Source organism: Prinia subflava, chromosome 13, assembly GCF_021018805.1.
Source record: "Prinia subflava isolate CZ2003 ecotype Zambia chromosome 13, Cam_Psub_1.2, whole genome shotgun sequence".
Lineage (NCBI taxonomy): Eukaryota > Metazoa > Chordata > Aves > Passeriformes > Cisticolidae > Prinia > Prinia subflava.
In genome coordinates, this window is record NC_086259.1 from 17,139,439 (window position 1) to 17,158,884 (window position 19,446).

Consider the following 19,446-nt stretch of genomic DNA (forward strand, 5'->3'; position numbering starts at 1 on the left):
GAAAAGCTCAGTTATGAACCAGATTAGAGAGATGTGTGCATTTCATCCTCTCTAAACTGTGGGAAAGGGTCCAGCCTTGGCTGATAGGACATCTCTGTGCAATGCTGTTTCACTGGGCCTTTCAAAATACCCAGTGTTCATGTGGAGTGCTGAAAGTCCTCAGGAAAAGTTAAATTCTACATTAATTAAACAGTCAACTTGCAAGCTGTGTAAAGAAGGAAGGTGACACCTTCAAAGGCAGTTGAAGCATCAGATTGAGAGGTTGGAAGCACAATTTATTTACCATGGCTCAACAAGTTGTTGCAGTGCACCAGTAGGAAGAGCTGAGCCAGCCACACTTTTTTGGCTACTGTGTGTGTAAGGTAAAATATGGGAGCTTAAACCTCTCATTTCTGAGAGTCCTTTCCTCCAAGCAGAGAATTAACGCCTGCAGAATATCAAAATAACTTCTAGAAGTTGAACCAGAACAAAGAAGTGTTACCCAGGGAAGGAGCTGCTTCACAGCTTTTTTGGAATGAGATCTGCTCTTCAAGATGGTTTAATGAGGAGGGAAAGGCAGGAGATGTCAGCAGGCTGTGCATATGGAATAGGGTTAGTTGTCTTGAGAGAAATTAAAAATAGGTAGATTATTGTGCCAGTTTTTCCTGTCTTCTGTCATGAATGGTCTCAAAATCTCACCCTGGGAAGATGCACAGGCTGGAGGAGGAGAGAAGCACAAAAAGTACAACAGGGCCACACTGAGGGTCTGAACCTCTGACCACTGGCAGGGACCAGAGCCTGGGCAGAGAACAGGCAGGGTTCAGGTTTCATTTCTCTGTTCAAACACAGCTGAAGGAAAGCCTTTGTCTACACTTTGTCTCCATGGTGTAGAACCATTCGAGGTGCCATTCCTGTCCCTGCAGGGCTGGTGGTGGCCCCTGGGTGACAGTCACAGGGGCAGTGTGGCACCTGCCAGTTCCACAGTGCTGGAGCAGGCAGTGGTGCTGCTGAGGAGGCTGTGCAGGGTGCAGGGCCACACGCCAGCTCCTTGTCAGTAAACTGAGGTGCAGCTCTCACAGAAGAGTCAGGCAGAACGGGAGGTTCATGTGGGGTGGGAAAGGAGAGATTCCTCTGCCTGCAGGGAAGGCTGCAGTGCTGTAAGGTCACTGCACAGCCAGAGAGGGGAGTGCATTCCCACTGGCTCACCTGTTGAGAGCTCATTCTATTTTTATTTCAGTAATGCCACCAAAGCCAGTGTCAAGACTTGCTAGGATGACAGGTCCAGAGGAAGTTGTGATGCTGTGTTAGCACCAACAGCTGAATTTTGGCTTTTCACAACAGCTAGGAAAAGTCACTGAAGGTCTTTTCTCATCAAGAAAACACATGGAAAATCCACAGAATGGTCAGTCAGTAGCAAGACCCACTGAAAGAATCTTGTAGGAGAAGATTCTGGCCTTTGGTTGGGAGCCTGTGATGTCTGGCCCCATCACCTAAAGTGAGGACAGACTGCTGGGGATTGGGACTTTACAGCTGGAAAATGTCACCAATTCCTGCCCATGTGCACCACCCTGTCCAGGACACGTGCTCTGGGTACAGTTATAATCAAGAAGCTGCAGGAAGTGGAGCTTAGATGAACTTTTCTCCTGTATCAGAATAAACACAGAGTTTGCATTAATTTGTGCTGATCTCTGCATGTCTCCATTATATGGCTGTATGCATCTATAATTATTTCTATATAAATGAATGAAGGGACATTTCTCTCAGAATTGCACATTGCCATCAAGATGAGCTTGGCTGGAACCACCCACACAGCCCAGAAATGAAATGTTTTCTCCTGTCAGCTGTCTCCTGAGTAAAACCAGCACTACATCTTTGGACGTGCTGATCCAAGCTGGGGGTCTGGCATTCAACAGAGAGAAGATGAAAGCAGGGGGTTGGTGTACAGGCTTGATTTTACCAGTTCTGGTGCTCTAGAGCAGGGATTCTGGTCCCTGCCATGCTCTCTGGTGGGCTGTAGAGTGAGGCAGCATGAAGAGAGGGATAAGGTCTGGCACCAGCTCATGGGGCCTTCTTGCTAGGAGCTCCCACAGACTAATTACAGCCCTCATCTGATGGACTTTTGCTTTGTCCATTTCATATCTTTCCAGTAGTACTTTTAAGATGAAAAAAAACCCAAACAAACCAACAAACCCTGGCTCTTTGACTTTCCTGATTCAGGTGCATCCTGTATTCAAAATTGTGACACAATCCCCAAAGCTTGAATGTGAGCCAGGGTCTCTCTTTCCCCAACTGGCAGGCTGCAAGGAAAGCAATGAACATATTTTTCACAGTTATGCATCTTGCATCCGACTCAGGTTGTTGTTGTTATGCAGTAAGTGTCTCAGTCTGAACATTAAAGAGAAGAAAAAGTGTTCAGGTCCTAAGGGGGGAACAAAAATCCACTAATCCAACATAGGCTTTATTTGCTTGTTGACTACCAACTGATGTTGAGAATGGTGGGACTCCCAGAGCTTCAAACAAGATTAGAGAGTAGGAAATAGGACATTTATTTCAACTCAGATACTTATTTAAGTCTTTACTCTAGCTACACTGCTACATATTTGGGCATCTGGCAAAAACACTCGGCAGTTCACAGGTTCTGAAAATGTTGTTAATCTTTAAAATCAATATTTCACTTAGGAAATTGCTCACCTACCTGCATGTTTGTGAGAGCTAATTTGTCCAGATGCCATTTCTAAAGTCATTAATTATGCAGGAAAAGGCATTTCTTTATCACTCATGGACAGCTTATAACCATTAATGAATAAAATACATTATTACTACTTATTCTTCTCAGTTGGGAGACTGAAAAAATGTCTGTACATGACTTCCATGACTGAGACCCAAGTGCTGGTTAGAATGTACCTGGACACACCAAACTCATGTGAAGGGATGCTGGGCATCCACAACTTCTACTTTAGTCCCTCTGACCACGAAAAACCAATTGTCCCACCTGTAATTAAAGCTCTGAATCTTATACTGTTAAAATACTAAGGTGGATCCTGCTTTGCTTAAGAATCAGGCAGCTTGAAATAGAGACTGTGAAAGTCAAACAATGGGGTGGTTGTAATTTCCTGAAACTGCTGTATTTGATTTGCCTTTAACTCAGTTAAGTGTCTTGGCAAACCTTTAGTTTGAAATCTGTACAGGCTGAGCATCACACCCTGCTAGGCCTATCAACAGATGGAGGAATTACTGGAGGCAAAATGTATATCTTTATGCTACTTTTTTTTTTTTCCCTATCATTATACTAATCATGCACTGAAATGATCAGTAACCCCAGAGAGTGACAGATTTGTTTGCAGCAGAGGGTGGCCCTGGAGAAGCGTGGGCCTGACAGACACACAGGTGGTAGGGGCTTTCCCAACACGGGCTGACTTTTGTTGTGGGAAACTTGGGAGCTGATGGTAAACAAGGAAATCAGGTTTGCATCCCAGAGAGTCTGGAAAACGAGATGGTGTTTGGATTGTCTATGTGTGGAGCTGTGCAGGGGCTGTGCCCCGAGCCCTGCCCTGCTCCTGGGGCGTGGAAGCTGCAGGGCCCCCGTGCCTGGTCCTGCCCTTTCTGGAGGAGATGAAATCTGTCACATCCTTGTGGTGCTCCAACGCTGAGCCCTCCCAGCCTGGGCCACCGTGGCAGCGCTTCCCATTCAGCACTGAGAGGAGATCCTGGACACACCAGGCTCGGGTAAAGTTTGGCAAAGACATGGGGAAAAAATCCCTTAAATTCACTCAGCTCACCTCCAGTGTGCACATACTGCCCACACGAGCTGGAGGGAAATTAAAGAAAGAAGCCTCTGCATTTTCTCTTTACTGCATTTGCTAACCTTTTCTTCATTAATCATTAATCCTGGAGCTAACTAAATTACATTATTCCCCCCACACCCCCATTCAGTGCTGCTTTGTGCAGGTGCTCACACATTTCTGGAGTACCCAGTGCTAGCACTAACTGGGGTCTGCTCCTGCAGCCTCAGGGAAGCTGCCAGGGCTGCAAACTCTCACATCCCACAGCAAAATCCCCTGGCTTCCCTCTCACAAAATGGGTTTCATCTGTCATCCCCAAAAGGACAATTTTATTTACAAGCAAAGCTCTTCAACAGAAGGCACATCCCAGAGAACTATTTGCTCCAGTTGCCCTCAGGGTGATACTATTTTATTAAAAAAAACAAAAAACAAAACCCCAAACATTTCAAAATAATCTGCGGACTGAAAAAAAATAATACAGGTGCAGGTGAACCTTACTATACAACCTAGACATGAAATGAAATTCAATCATGCAGAAATTGCCAACAGCTTATTATAGATGAATGGGGTGGGAAGTGCATTTTGTCTAATCCCAAGGCATTTTAAAATAACTATTCAGCATCCTCTCACCTGAAATGTATCATCTTATTGATTTTGAGCTGACTTTTGCAGATTGACTCTGGCTGCCTGTTTAGCTTTCATGCTTTCAAGTCCTCAACTGCCCAGAAAATGGTACCAGTGCCATTCTTGAAGATGTTTTTAGTGTAACAGGCTTAAGGTGAACTAGAACAATAGCTGGGAATGAGAAAAGCTGAATAATAACTCCAGCCAGCTGGGAATATGAGCACACAGCCACAGCTGAGCTCCTCCGTGATGGGATGGAAAATCTGGGTGTTTTTAAGGATTAACCAGCTACACAACCAGCAGAAAATATTTTCAATTGGAACAGGATTTTGTCAATTTTCACCCTGCAACATGGTCAAATGTGAAGGAAATGTCAGGTCACTTGTTACAATGATTTATCTGCCAGCTAAATTGTTCCTCCTCAGGCCTTCTGGTAACGTTGAAGACCTCCTAAGATATCTTCCAGGTTGCCCCCGATGTTTTTTGTCAAGTAAAGAAGAGCTCTTTGCAATGGAGAACAAGCCCAGTCAGGGCATAAACACCAGGGCAGAAAATGTTAAAAAAGGATTAAAAAAAAAAAGAAAGCTCCACAGATATGGGAGTGAAATGAGAGCATATCTCACTTTCAGGGTTGAAATTGCATTTCAGGGCTGGTTCACTGAATCATGAACTTGGACTGAAAGGGTTCCTGAGCTGAGCACTTAGCAAGTCCACTGGAGTGTGCACGGCTGGGAGATTTCCCTCTGCAAGTTTCTGGTTAATATAATCTTCAGTCCTGACAAATTTATGCAGAGTCAGAACATTTCAAACACGGCGAATTCAGTGCTGTCCAAATACGTCCCTGCTCGGCAAACACCATGGGCAGAGTTCAAATGTATTTTGGAGAACAGAGGAGTGTGAGAGAGCATCAGACACCAGAGCTTGTGCAGGGCGTCCCTGGAGCACCCCAGACTGGTGGGAAGCTCCTGAAACTGCTCAGCATGTCCAAGTACCATGGAGATGGGGTTGGAGAGCAGGATGAAGAAGCTCAGCCTCCCTCCAGCACCCCCCTTTGCTGGGGCACCCTCTGGGGTGCCTGAGGGAAAGCGCTCTCAGCAAAAAGGCCAAATTTTGCTTTCAAAGGTGCAAATTGACCCCAAATGGTTGCTGCTCTGGGAATATCCAGAGTGGGATTTAGGTCAAATAAAGATGGGTTAGAGCAAATCTTCTACAAAATTTAACATGTCTTGGATCAGAGCTGATATCCCAGCCTTGTTGGGCAGTTGTGCATTGGATACACAGGGGGTTCAGGTGTGCCTCCAACCTGCTGCAAATGATTGGGCATAAAATCACAAAAAATTAGAGATCAGGTTTGTAAAACTGTACTGACAGCCCTCCTGACTGTTTTGTAAGATTTATTTTCTTTATAATTGGGCAGAAAAGCATCCAAAGGTCTTTACAACTTCCCCTCCACTCAGAAAAACTCTGAATTTCCATGGGGCAATACAGTTGGCAGGTGTGTGGGCTGGAAGGAGGACACTTCTCAGCATAGCTGATGTGGAGATGCCAGAGCTGAAAAAAGGACTCAATGTACAGCTACAATGGTTTGGGGTATTTTTGGTTATTTCTTCTACTCTTCTTCCAGAAGTCATTCTAAGAGTGGAAATTCCCATTCCCCTATCCCATCCTTGTGCTCCTGTGCTGTTGCACCCATCTGCTTCTGAGGGATCTGCTCATGGCATCATGGGGAGGTTGAGGCTGGATATCAGCAGAAGGTTTTACACCCAGGGGATGGCAGAGCAGTGGGACAGGTTCTCCAGGGCAGTGGCCACAGCACCAACCCTGGCAGAGCTCCAGGAGCATTTGGACAATGCCCTCAGGCACGGGGGGGTTGTTGGGGTGTCCTGCACAGGGCCAGGAGTTGCACTTGGATCCTTACGGGTCCCTCCCAGCTCAGGATATTCTGTGAATCTTTCACTCCCCCAGGGTGTGGATGGAGCCCCCTGCTCTGAGCACAGACCTGTGCCAGCCCTCAGTGGTTTGTGGGGCGGAGGGAAGGAGATGGGTCCAGTGTGTTGGGACAGCTCAGGACTTGGGGTGGCCGTGTAGCTAAACTGGTTTTGGCTGACCTGGCCATCCCTTCCCATCTGCAAGCTCCCAGTGAACACCTTCACAATAGTGGAGGAGGCAGAAATGATTTTAGCACCTGTCAAGACAAAGCAGGTGACTCTGAGAGCTGGAGCAGCAAAATCTCAAGTGCAGATTCCCCAGTTGTAGCTCCCCTGATCCTTCCTTTCATCCCCGCCAGAGAGATTCCAGAGCTGCCCAGCAGCTCCTGCAGCTCAGCAAAACGACAGAACAGCACGCCAGTAATTCTGACATAACAGGAATGACACATTAATCTCACAGCTGGGCATCACCAGCAGCGGCCAAAACTCTGTGCAGACAGAAATCAAAGGAGAGTCACACTGTTTCTGGGTCTCACCATTCAGGGGAGCCCAGGGTACCTGTCCCTCAAAGGGGAGCAGTGGCTTTGAGCACAATGTGGTTCGTGGGAGGCAGAAATTAAAAATGGAGCGTTTCTTTAGTCTAAATTGCAGCTTTGGTTTTTGGAAATTAATCGCAGCGGGTTAGAGGGCCCAACACGTTTTTAGAAAGATACAAAAGCGTGGTAATCTTTGTTAAAAAAAAAAAAAAAATAATGTGTTGTAACAGCAAGACTGCCAGAATTACATCTAGTGTGGAACAACAGGGGCTCTAGTAGGCAGACATAACTTCCACCTTAAGCATTCTGCTAATTCCCAGGTACCAAGAGGAGACAGCTTCCCTGTCAATCACTTCTGGGTGCATGACAGCTTATGGCTTAACTGCTCCTATCTTGTATCATTTAACCAGATATTGTCTGCTTTGACATTCATGACTGAGATACTTGGCTCGTGACTGGGAATGAGTAAAACAGAGCAGAACAGAGGGATTTCCTTCCCCAGGGGTGGTTGTTGGGGTGATGGGGCACTCTGGTACTTGTCTCCACAGAAACCCTCCCAGAAGTGCTGCGGAGCAGAGCGAGGGAAGGCTCATGTGTGGCTAAAAACAAGCAAGGTGACACTGCCCAGGTGCCAGTGGCCTCATCTGTACTCGTTTGTTGGGCTCTGCACAGCCCTGGCCACAAATCAGGGCACACACGGGTGTGGTGGGGCCAGAGAGGTGCCCCACTGCAGGCCAAAGCATCAGCACAACGTGGGCCTGAGCTGCATCCTCTGCTTGAGCAGTGTGTTATTTGGGTTTGGTTTAGACATTTAGGAGGATCCTGGGCTGTGGAATGTGTTATCTCCTGCCTGGGTTGTTGTTTGGTTTCCATTTTCTCAATGGAGAGCAATCTGCAGGCACCACGATGGAAACGGAGGGGTGGATTCTGCTGCTTCTGTCTGAAGGGGGAAAGTGTCCAGTGCTCAAACCAAGGGAGCCAGTGCTGCCCTTTTTCACACCTACCAGACCTCTGGATTTTTCCCTAATTCAAATAAATCCACACAAAAAAACTGATGCTGATTATCACTGAGATCAGAACCAAGATGGGGAAGAAGGGATTTTACGCTGTGTGTCAGAACAACAATATTATTCTTCCTGAATATGTATGACAGAAGAAAACTGATAAGCTACTGACAGCACAAACCAGAAAGAAATATGAGATGAGAGGAGATTGAGCTCCTTGATCTGTTTGATGTAACCATTACTGTCAGATGAGTATCCTAATTAATGCAGGTGTCTCATTCTAACTGCATGGATCAGGCCACTTTGTCTTTTCAATAATCTATAGAGCTGTACCTGGCATTAATCTTATTAATGGAACTATTATACTGCTTACAAATTCATTTCCATCTTGAGATTATCTGCTGGATGTGCTCATGAGCAGAGGGACGTCTTTCCTCTGAACTGTAAAAATGGGAATCCCCCCAAAGTTCTCTGGATTTGAAGATTTCAAAATTGACTCCTGATGTTGAGACTTCAAACGTAGATTTTAAGTGTCCAGATGCAGGAAATACAATCTTTCATTTCTACTCTTTAAAACAGTGCTGCTATTTGTATCACATGAAAGAAACCTTGTAGATTACAGTGTGATGATTTCAGATTAAATTTTAATAATGCTATCAAGTGGAGAGGATTTATCCTCAGATGTCTCTGAAAAGAGGAAAACAGCCTGTGGGGACCAGTCATTGAAGGCAAAACAGGGTTTTGGTTTTTAGCCCAAGAAAAGGGAGCCCAAATGGGAGTGAAGTTCAGGTTTCCCACCTCCATTTAGTCACCTGTGCAGTCCACATTTGTCAAAATGGTTTCCTTTGATGAAGTTTCCCCCTTCTCTAAAGAAGACTCTTGAAGGGCAAGTGGCTCTCAAGGGGCCAGGAAGCAGGAGAAAGAGCTCTGGAGTTGAATGTCGTGGCTGAGAGGAAAAGGACACATGAAAATGAAATTAAGAGTATGAAGGAAAACTCAGGAAATGACTGATGTCTCCTGAGCATGTCTGAATGCATGCACCCAGGTATCTTCTTTTCAACAAACAAACAAAAATAGTAAATTTATTAAAAATAGTAAATTTTCATTTGTTAATTGAAAAAATGAAAAAACCCTTCAGCTGCCAAGTGTATTCCTGTATTTTTGCAAGTCAGGGTTTACATAGGCCATGTAAACCTTTTGGGCTAAAAACCAAAACTCTGTTTTGGCTTCAATAAATGGTCCCCACAGGCTGTTTTCCTCTTTTCAGGTTTTATTAAATTTTTTTTCATGTAAACTTTATATGGAAGGCATTCTTTTTCTGGAGGGGATTACACCTCAGATGCTGTTTTTCCCTGTAGATTCCTGTATGTCTTGCACACTCGGTGGCACCCTGTTCCTGCAGGTTCTCACCTCCCTCTGCCTGGAAATAAACACTGCCCTGGACTCTCCTCTGTGTAACAGGAAAATTAAGTTTAGGAAGACCTTCTCCTCATAGATTCTGTCTCACAAAGCTGCAAGAAGAGAGACAGAGCAGGAATTAGGGTGTAAACTCACTCTGAGGCAAACTCACAGCTCAGCCTTGCTGGCAGCAGTGGGCTGGGCTGCACAAGGGCACAGTGCTGGCACAAGCTGAATATTCACCCCCAAAAATAATAATTAAAAAAATATCATCATCATCATCATCATCATCATCATCCATCCCTCCTGCTCTGGAGATGATCTGCCCAGTGAATGGGAGGCCCATCTCAGCCAAGGTGAGGAGAAGTCATTTAACCTGACAGCTGAGACACAATCCCTTCTCCAAAAGGGCCCTTTCCAGTGTGCTAGACCTTAATATAGGCAGCTGTATTTTTTCTGCCTCACACTGATGGAGCATGAAAGTTAATAATTTAGATTTCTATTAGAAACACAGGCAAAAATGGAAGTGACAATATTATAATAGCACTATGTTTTAACTACTCTTACCAGCTACGTTTGAAGCTTAAAGCTGTCAGGAGCTCTAATAAAATGAAATTGAGGTGACAAAAAGAAACAATTCCTTGTTTAAAGCCTTAATTCCTGCACACCTGCTTGGCTGCAGCTGCTGTGTGCCAAAATGAGAGGAGCTAGGGAATGCCCCATCCCAGATGTGCTGAGAGCCCGTTGCAAAATCAACAACATGGAGGCAGAGGTCTGCAGTGAAAAGCTGCTCCCCACAAAAAAGGGACCCAGCCTGTTTATTTCTTTTCCTTTTATAATTTTGTGGGTCTGGTTGTGGATTGGCTTCTGGGGTTACTGCCCCTTCACCCCACTGGCCAGACCAGCTGTCAACCAACATTATTTTCAGGCTGGAAATATGTAAGCAAAGGACAGTGAACAAAACCAAGAAAGGTTGTTTATGTTCCAAAGTGTGAGAAAGTGAAAAATTGACCCTTAATATTGTACAGAAACTAAAGAACTGACTCCATCTTATAAGCAAGTAGAAGGCTTTAAAAAATCTCAGAAAAACCAGGGCAACAAGAGCCCTGTGCTTGGGGCAGCTGCTGCCTCTGTGTGACCACAGGATGCTGAGCCTGGCTGCAGAAAACCCCCTGAGCACACCCATGTATCTGCAAGCCCATAAAGAGAGGTGGCCACAGCCTGAGGAGGTGCAGGCTCTTAATTTCAGCCTGAAAGTCGCCGTGCAGTTCAGACGTGTATTGATCTGCGTGCTGTGCGAGCACTTTATGAGTGATTTCTGATGTGAGTGTCAGGTGAGAGGCATGAATGGAGACCTAATTAAATTGTGTACAAAGTGCACGCAGTAAATCTCCCTGGCAGTGCCAGCCTGCCTTGGAGCAGCCCAGGAGAGCAGGCAGGATGGCATAAATGAAAGATAAAGAAATACTAACAGTGCAACAGCTTGGCTCGTGAGACAGGAACGTGGCACAGCTGGGGATGTCACAGGAGAAAATGTGCCATTCCTGGGACATGCTGCACAGTCCTAAACCACAAAACAATGGGAACTTTGCTCTTAAATAACATTTTGCTCTTAAATAACAGCCTTGTGTTTCTCCCCTGTGTCATAGCCATTATTCCATCAGTGTTTTAAATTAATGCAATCTCTATCTGTGGTCCATCCCGATAGGCTTTTATACCCACTGTAACATTGCAGAGACAAGGAGAGTGCAGAAATAATAGGGAAGTGAAAAATTATTGTTATTTTTTCTGTTAGAGAACTATCAATATTAGTACAATGAGGTTTTTTTTGTTTTTTTTTTTTTTTTTTTTTTTTTTTTTTTTATGACAGTGCTACTGTCCTTTGAGGAGAGTGGGCCCTGCTCAGGATGAGCTGGGTGAAATACAGGATCTTCACATTCAGCTTTTGGATGGATGAGTATCTCACAGCTACGATGAATTAACAGCTTTATGACAACATTTTCAAAAGCAAAGTAATTTTGGATGTGTCTATCAGGATGGATGAAAACAGATGCAAGTTTTTTCTGCCTTCAGTCCTGGCTAGTTGAAAATTCTGGTGTGGAAGTTAGACACAGCTGCTTTCTGCTTTTGGGAAATACCACAGCCAAGGTAATAAATACTAGTGGAAATAAATACTACAATATATTGGCTTGGGCATAGCATGGCACTAACTTATCTCTACAGCTTTTTGGGCTGGAGCTGGCTTGTATTTCTGCACAAAGGAGCTAAGGTCCAGGTCAAGGTATTAAACACTGGCTCCCCTGAATGACTACCCAGAGCTGAATTACAGCTGGCTTGGTTTGGGGATTTGGGGTTGTTGTTTTCCTCAGCTTCTGCTGAAGATGGGACTCGAGAGTTTTTCCAAAAGGTACCACTTCTTCCCTGAAAAAAAACTGGTCCAGAATCTGCACTGTGTTCCCTCTAAACTCCTGCAGTGGTCCTTGGACAAGGAGAAAGCTATTCCCAGCCTTTTATCTTGGCCGTGTGGCCTGGGACCTATTTAAATTTTACTCATCTGTTCTCTTCATTAAGTCTGCACTGGGGTGAGAGTCTTCTCTTTTACCTCTGGGTTTTACCTCTGGGTTTCCTCACATTGTGCCCGTGCCCCTCCTGGATAATGGGATGGAGCAGGGCATGCTAAGGAAATCTGCTCATTTGTAAAGGCAGTCGTTAATAAGAATCAAGACGGCTTTACCACAGGGGTGCCAGCATCACTTGGCTGACAAGGTCCCTTACGATCCTGGAGAGATTTTAATGGCTTGAACAGGTTGATGTTGTCATTTCCAATTTGCTGAACCATCTGACAGTGTTCCCAACAATTAGCACGAACAAAATATGGAAATGTGTTATCTTTTGCATTAAAAAAAGAAGACGGGAAGCTGCCTGGTCTCTGGAGTTGTATAACAACTTGTTATTCTGAAGTGCTTGCTTTGACTTTAAATAGATTTCAGTACAGCAGAGTCACCCTAACCTTGGGATAAATTTAGCTGTCGCCTGAGTCAGTAGCGGGGTTTGGGATCATTAAAAGCCCATCAGGAATTAGCACGTGCTTCCTGCGGTCGGAACTGCTGGAGGTGCTGGTTCTGCTCCTGCAGGATATCCCAGAGAGGGGCAGTGCTGGCCACACGAGGGGACAGGGATCACTGCTGAGACTCCCAGGCACAGGGGCAGTCCCTGCTGAGACCCCCACACAGAACACCTGCTGAGACCCCCAGGCACAGGGGCAGTCCCTGCTGAGACCCCCGGGCACAGGGGCAGTCCCTGCTGAGACCCCCATGCACAGGGGCAGTCCCTGCTGAGACCCCCAGGCACAGGGGCAGTCACTGCTGAGACCCCCAGGCACAGGGGCAGTCCCTGCTGAGACCCCCAGGCACAGGGGCAGTCCCTGCTGAGACCCCCAGGCACAGGGGCAGTCGTTTCACCCCCTCCACCTCTGCAATCCCCAGCAGAGGAGCAGAGTGACTCACCCAGGGTCACACAGAGGGATGGACCCAAGCTCCAGCTTGTCTCCTGCTCCTACAGGGGGCGAAGAGAGGAGAGCCAAGCCAGGGCAAATGAACGCCCATGAATCAGGAGATGCTTCCAGGGAGGTCATCCACTCTTGGTTGTTGAGATGAAAAGGTTGCTTTTGTTTCTGGAGTGGAGACGAGACCGTGAAATGCAGCTGTCAGCTAAGGAGAGACTGAAAGGAGCACCTCACATATATTTTTTAGTGTGATGGCAGTTGCAGTCATTTTAGACCCACCATATCTTGTATTAAGAAGAAATACATCTTCTGGCTCCTGACATGGGGCTGTTGCTTGCACTGCCTGTGACATGGAGTCACCTTCTCTGAGAGCGGGGCAGAGTGAGGAGGTTTTTAGCTGTCCAGCAGGACGAGGGTTTTACACTGAATTCTGAGTGCAAAGCAGTAGGAGGTTGTACTCAGGGGAAGCAGCGTTCATCCCCGGGTTTTTCCTTCCCCACCCTCAGTGAGCATCTTGCACTGTGTGTTGGGTTGTGCCTGTGCTTTTGAGCACATCCTTTCTTTTTATCCTTCTGAGGGGGAGAAGGGATTTGGGGGACAACAGGAGGCTCGTTCAGAGTGCATGCAGCTCTTGTGGGAAACACAGGGGAAATCTGGCTTTAAATAAAGCAGCCAGGCTGGGCTCCATGATGTGTCCCCACGCAGGATGAGGGCAGGAGTCAGCCCTGCCAACCCCTGTCAGCAGGGAAGTGGCCCTTATTTGTCACTGTGTGCCAACAGATGATGAATTACGGCTCAGGTGTTGCTACCTGAGGTAAGGCAGGTCCTGTGACCCAGGAGGTCGAAGCCTTGGCAGGCTGCATCCGTCTTGGCACTGAGAGCAGCACTGCAACCAACCCCAGACACCTCATCTGGGTGTGCCACCCTGGCAGGGGGACAAAACCGGGAGAGGGGAGCCCCAAAGCTGCTTCCTGACCTTCATGTGTGCATTCAGCAATGCTCTGCTTTCCATGCTTCAGATTTCTGTATTTTTAACCTCCAGTGACTCCTCAGGGCTTTGGTGCACCCGCTCATGGCTTGTAGGAAAAGCAACCACCAAACATTGGAGCGTTTGAGCATCAGCCTCATGTAGGAAATGAAGGTCTCCTCCTCAACCAACCAAACCCCAAGCCAGGAGCGTAGGAAGAATTTTTGTTTCTTTGCAGGTTTTCATGCTGCTTTTCCTGGAGACAGTTTTGAGAAAGACTGTCAGAATATCTTCAACAAAATAAAGAGACACACGGGGAACTGCAAAAGCTCAGAATTGAATATAAATATGAACTGACAAGCTGCTTCATTTGGTATCATTAAACTTCACAGTTAGACTTTTTTTGAAGACCAAATTATCATGTAAAAATATGCCTGTAGTGTTAAACTTGAGATGAAAACTGCTTATTTTTGTGTTTAGTGCAATAACTAGTAGGAGGAAAAGTTTCTGTGGTCTGATGTTTCATAGGGTTTTGATTTTTACATTCACAGCAGCTCAATTATGAATAATATTCATGATGCTGCAAACACATGGGGGTTATAAAAGTGAAGCAAACCAGGATGATTTTAAGATTATTTGATACTCTGAGGTTTAACCCAAAAGCTGAAGGCACAGACTAATGGAGCTGAGCAGCTGAGCCAGAACAGCCCGAGCAGGAGGAAAGAGCTCGCTCCTGGCTCAGCGCCTGCTGCTGCACAAATATCCCGAGTTTTCAATAAGAAAAGGGCCTTTTCGAGGTTTCCCGGGTAGGCCGGTGCCAGAGGGACCCGAGTGACCGCTGGATGTCACTGTTAAGTCACAGAAGCACCCCGGGCACCCCGAGCGATGCCCCCAGTGCCCGGCGCTCCGTGCGCTGCCCGCGGCGGGAGCGCTCGGAGCCGGGAGCGCCCCGGGCTGCCGAGAAGGGAACGGCGCTTTCTGGTGGCTTCCCACTATTTTTAAGAGTTGTGCAAAGTTCAAAGTGCTGAGACAAAGCTGTTCAGAGACGGGGTGAAGTTTAGGACAGCAAGAAAATAAAATGAGATCTGGCTTTCGCCTCCCTCTCAGACAAATCCCCAGAGCAGAGTAGCTGAACGCTGCCCGGGCCGGGGGTTTGTTTGGATATTCAAGGTGTGAGGATTTGTAGGCTGCTCGATTTTCCTGCTATGAATGCTGCAGGAGTGAAAAAGTGATGTAATTCACTGGCACAAACAAACAGGCTTGATATTAAATCAGAGCAATGAATCCTGCTGTGACCTGGGTGTAGCCCTCGGGATTTTTCTCCCAGGATGTGGATGTGTGGATAAATTCCTTCCATATCTAAACACACGCTCAGTCCTAGAATCACAGAGCCTTAGAATGATTTGGGTTGGAAAGGGACCTGAAAGCTCATGTAATTCCAATCCCCCTGCCATGGCAGGGACACCTTCCACTGTCCCAGGCTGCTCCAAGCCCTGTCCAACCTGGCCTTGGACACTGCCAGGGATCCAAGGGCAGCCACAGCTTCTCTGGGCACCTGTGCCAGAGTTCCCCAGCCTCACAGGGAAGAATTCCTTCCTAATATCCAAGCCAAGCCTACTCTTTTTCAGTTTGAAGCCATTCCCCCTTGTCCTGTCACTTCAGGCCCTGGTAAAAGCCCCTCTCCAGCTCTTCTGTGGGCCCCTTCAGGCACTGAAAAGCCACAATTAGGTCATCCTGAAACCTCCTCTTCTTCTGGCTGAGCAATCCCAATTCTCTCAGCCTTTCCTGGTATGAGAGGAGTTCATTGGGTGTTTAGGTAGTGTTCTCCTAAAGGAGTCTAGAAATGCCTTTCTCCAGGTATCTTGCATTTCCCTTTTTTCCCAGATATGACAACATGTCTGTTTTCTGTACAAACTGTGGGTAGTTTTTAATGCCAGAGCCACTGGAACATGGGCTCATATTATCAAAGCCTCACCCGGGAGCAGGCCCTCTTGATGGCCATTTTTCCTAGAAAGTAGCCTGTTTTTCCTTAGTATGCCATCACAGAAATTTCCTTTGAAAGAAGGACTGTTCTTGAATTCACAATGGGCTGTGACAAACTGTGAATTTCAAGCAGCTCCACATTTTGTTGCAGAAGTTTGTCACCTTTTTTCACATGAGGAAGTCAGTGTAGATGTTTGCTTCAGGCCATCCTAACTCCCCATGGGTCCTGTGGGATTGGTTCTTGTGCTGTTCCCACTGATGCCAGCCAAGGGGAGCTTTTGGGACCAGACTCATAAATGTTCAATCTTTTATTATGATGGACAAGGTCATGATTTCTTTTTCTTTTTTCCCCCCCTCTACCACCATTTTCCCATGACCTTGGCTGTGCCATGAAATCCCAGGAATGGGGATGGTACCAAGCACTCATCCTGCCAGACCAGCTTGCAGACTTCCTTGTAAAACAGCCCATTCTTCCCAAAACTCGAGGTGTTGATAAGATAAATCCTTTCCTGGGACTTACTTACCCCTTCATTTGAACTGTGAGTCCAAATTCAATTTACTTATTCCCTTCATTTCGTGGATCCAAGATCAAAAATCTCACTTTTGTCCATTTGCCTTGATTGGTGTCAGCTGCAATAAAACATCTCCGTGCCTCAGCCCACAGAATGCTCAGCAAGGTGTTTGAGGCTAACCAAAGTGTTTCATTCTCCCCAAAGGCTGTCAGAGAAAGGAAGGACAAAATAATTCTCCAGAAAGGAGAAAACAATCTCAAGCCCTGAAATGTTGTGAGTGTATGTTTAAAAACAAAAGGTATGAGGAGGGCTCAGACTGCAGCTCATCTCTCTGTCCTCTCACCAATTTCTTTTATTGCTGAGCTTCCTCCCTATGGCCCTGGCTCAGCTCTGCTCATTTCAGCCTTCTTCTTCTCCCTGTGATCTCTGACATTGCCATGGATAGTTCAGTCCATCATGCTGAGGGAAAAAAAATAGTCATTTCATGCTATTTGGGCATTGAGAGCAGCAGTTACTAAAGCACGGAGAAAAGGTTCATTTTAAGAGTAGGGGACAAATATCTGATCCAAAACATTTTCCAGATTTGTGTGAGAAACTGGGGAATTTCACCCTGGGGTGAAAACCACGCTGAATGTGAGGTGAACTGGGGAGGGAGCTGGCTTGGTGGCACTGCCTTGAAAACTGGGGGGAGGTGAGAAGCAGCTTGCTGGGGAGACACCAGGAGCCACAAATTTACTGGCAAAAGGGCAGGAGCACATGCTAAGCAACAGTGCCAAAACTCCCCAAGAGTGAAGAGGAGATGGAGAGCAGAACTGTTTGGCACTGTTTGTTAGTGACTGGAGACTGCCCTGTGATGAGAAAAGATGTGGTCACTCACAGGAGATGTTCAAGGGGAAGGCCAAGTCCTCCCATAAGGGGATAATAGTAAAAGAAGAGAAAAGGAGTGTGATGGGAACCAGAAACAGGACAGAAAATATCCAAATGAACCCAGGGATGGTGAAACATGAGCAAACCAAACTGAGGAACAGTAGACATGCCAGAATGGGAGTGATGAGAGCAATCATCCAGTGCAGCTTGCCACCACTGCAGAAAGTGTGAGCTCAGAGTTTGACCCAGAGGAGTCTGTGTGACATCCTCCCTGTACCTGAGCTGGGAGTTCCCCCTCACCATCCAACACATGCAGACTTTCAGTGAGGGGCAAACCCCACAGCTGCAAGGACCCAGGCAGAGCAGGAAGGATCCCTCGACTGGGTAAATTCAGCAGCAGAAAGGGATTGCTCTGTTTTCATTAAGGCAAGAAAATAATCCAGAACAAACCCCCTAGTCTGGGGGCAGCTCCCCTCTTGGCTCCAAACCCAGCACTCAGCCTGCTCCTTGCCCATAGACACACCAGACAGGGACCAGCTCTCCATAACCTGTACTGCCAGGCTAAGAAAGACAGGGATATTCTTCAAATGAAGATGTCACAGATTGGGGAGAACACAGTGAAAGACAACCTAAGAGTGGCAATTTTGATGAGGATGGCAGATTAGCAGTGGAGAGGAAATCAGATACAAGAGTCTGCATAGATGGAGACTATTCAGGGTCTTGCTGCTGCTGTAGGGGTTTGGGGAGGGACCTGCTGCCAGGCTGGGTTGTGTGTCAAAGCCTTGGGGAGCAGAGGGAAAAGCTGTGAATCCTTTAAGCACTCAAATGCTTTCAGCCATATAATGTTTGGATTAGGATCCACTCGAAGGTGCAGAGAGCTCACTCGCTGAGTTCAACACTGCCAGAGATGTGCTGGTGCTTATTACAAGGTAAGAAGGAGAGGGAGTGTTCTTAGCACTCAATCAATTGCCTACAGGTACAAGAGGAGATTCTGAATGGGGAAATGAAAATTATTATTATCTGCACAAAACCATTCTTCCCCGATTGACACTAATGGGGATAAGATACATCGGGCTGCCAGCAGGAGGAAAACAGACTTTGATTTTGCGTTGGGAGGTGTCAGGAGGGCAGGTGGGAGCAGCACAAGGAATTCAGGACTCCCTGGGGCTGGGTGCTGAGCACCCCTCAGAGCAGGAGGCTCTGGAGCTTGGTCCTGCTCATTAGTGGCACAGGGATGGGAGGGAGCTCCCGGCAGAGCTGCTGCACTGCCCTGATTAGGGGCAGGAGAGATTGATTTGTGATGAATGAATAAAGAGGTGAGATTAAAGCACAGCTAAATGGCCAGGATGAGGCGAGAGTCTGTAAGCATTTCAAGGGCGTTAGCAGAGAGAAGGGATGAATTAAGGTGGAACAGGGGGTTTTAGCTGTGGGCAACAGCATGAAATCAAAAGGGGATATTTTGATTTTATATACAGGGGTTTACCCAAGTAAGGGAGCAGCCCAGAACAGCTGCTCCTCACTTGGCCCCGGGAGGGCACTTTGTGCTGCACAAAGACTGCTTTGAGCCCTCTGGATATGTTGGGAGCCATGTGAAACAAGAGGCATTTCTGCAGAACTGGCAGTGCCCTTCGCACTCACTCCCATTTATTCCTCACCAGCCTCCCAGTGTAGACAACAACTATTTATCCGTGTAACTTTCTTTTTTTAGGAGTGAGACTTAAGCCTGTGAAATAATCCCCTCACTGGACATGCAGAAGGAGCCGCGATACTTGGCAGATGTGAAAACAAAATTGGATGGCAGAGAAAAGGATTTAAACAAGAGATCCTAAGGAAGGTCAGCTCCTGGGGTGACAGCCCCAGATTTACCCCCCTGGGCAGACCCCAAGGCAGCCTCGTGCCTGCACAGCTGCCCAGGAGGAGTTCATGGCATTTCCCCCAGAATTTCCCCACCAGGGTGAGGTTTTCCCTTGGGAGGGCAATACTCTTCTGCAGGAGCTGCAGAGAACAGTCTTGTCAGGGATACACAGACTTAACTTCAACTCATCCATCTTAATAGGAATTATATCATTTTCCTTGATGGTTCTGATTTTCTATCCCATTAATAATAAAAGAGCTTCTCTGCTTATATATAATGCAATTCAACAATAAGTCTCAAAGGAGGATCAAGATCACTTTGGCTTTCCATCAATTTGATACTGACGCCTCTCCAGTTAAATAATTTGAGTGTGAGGAGGGTGAAAGGGCCCAGGGGTGCATCCCAGCACACACAGCTTTGAACCTGGGTCCTCCTGAAAGCAGCTGATGCCAGTGGGCTTCACATCCCCTCCCAAAGGGCTTCCAAAGGGCAAAGCCTCTGTTCTC

General features: G+C 46.7%; 1 long non-coding RNA gene across 1 annotated transcript; it reads left to right on the forward strand.

Annotated features, from left to right (window-relative positions):
* The first annotated feature begins 2,666 nt into the window (after positions 1-2,666).
* On the forward strand, positions 2,667-19,044 carry LOC134557678 (uncharacterized). Its single transcript, XR_010082123.1, has 3 exons — positions 2,667-3,705; positions 11,122-11,399; positions 18,794-19,044. It is a non-coding gene; the product is annotated as an uncharacterized LOC134557678 (long non-coding RNA).
* Positions 19,045-19,446: the final 402 nt, after the last annotated feature.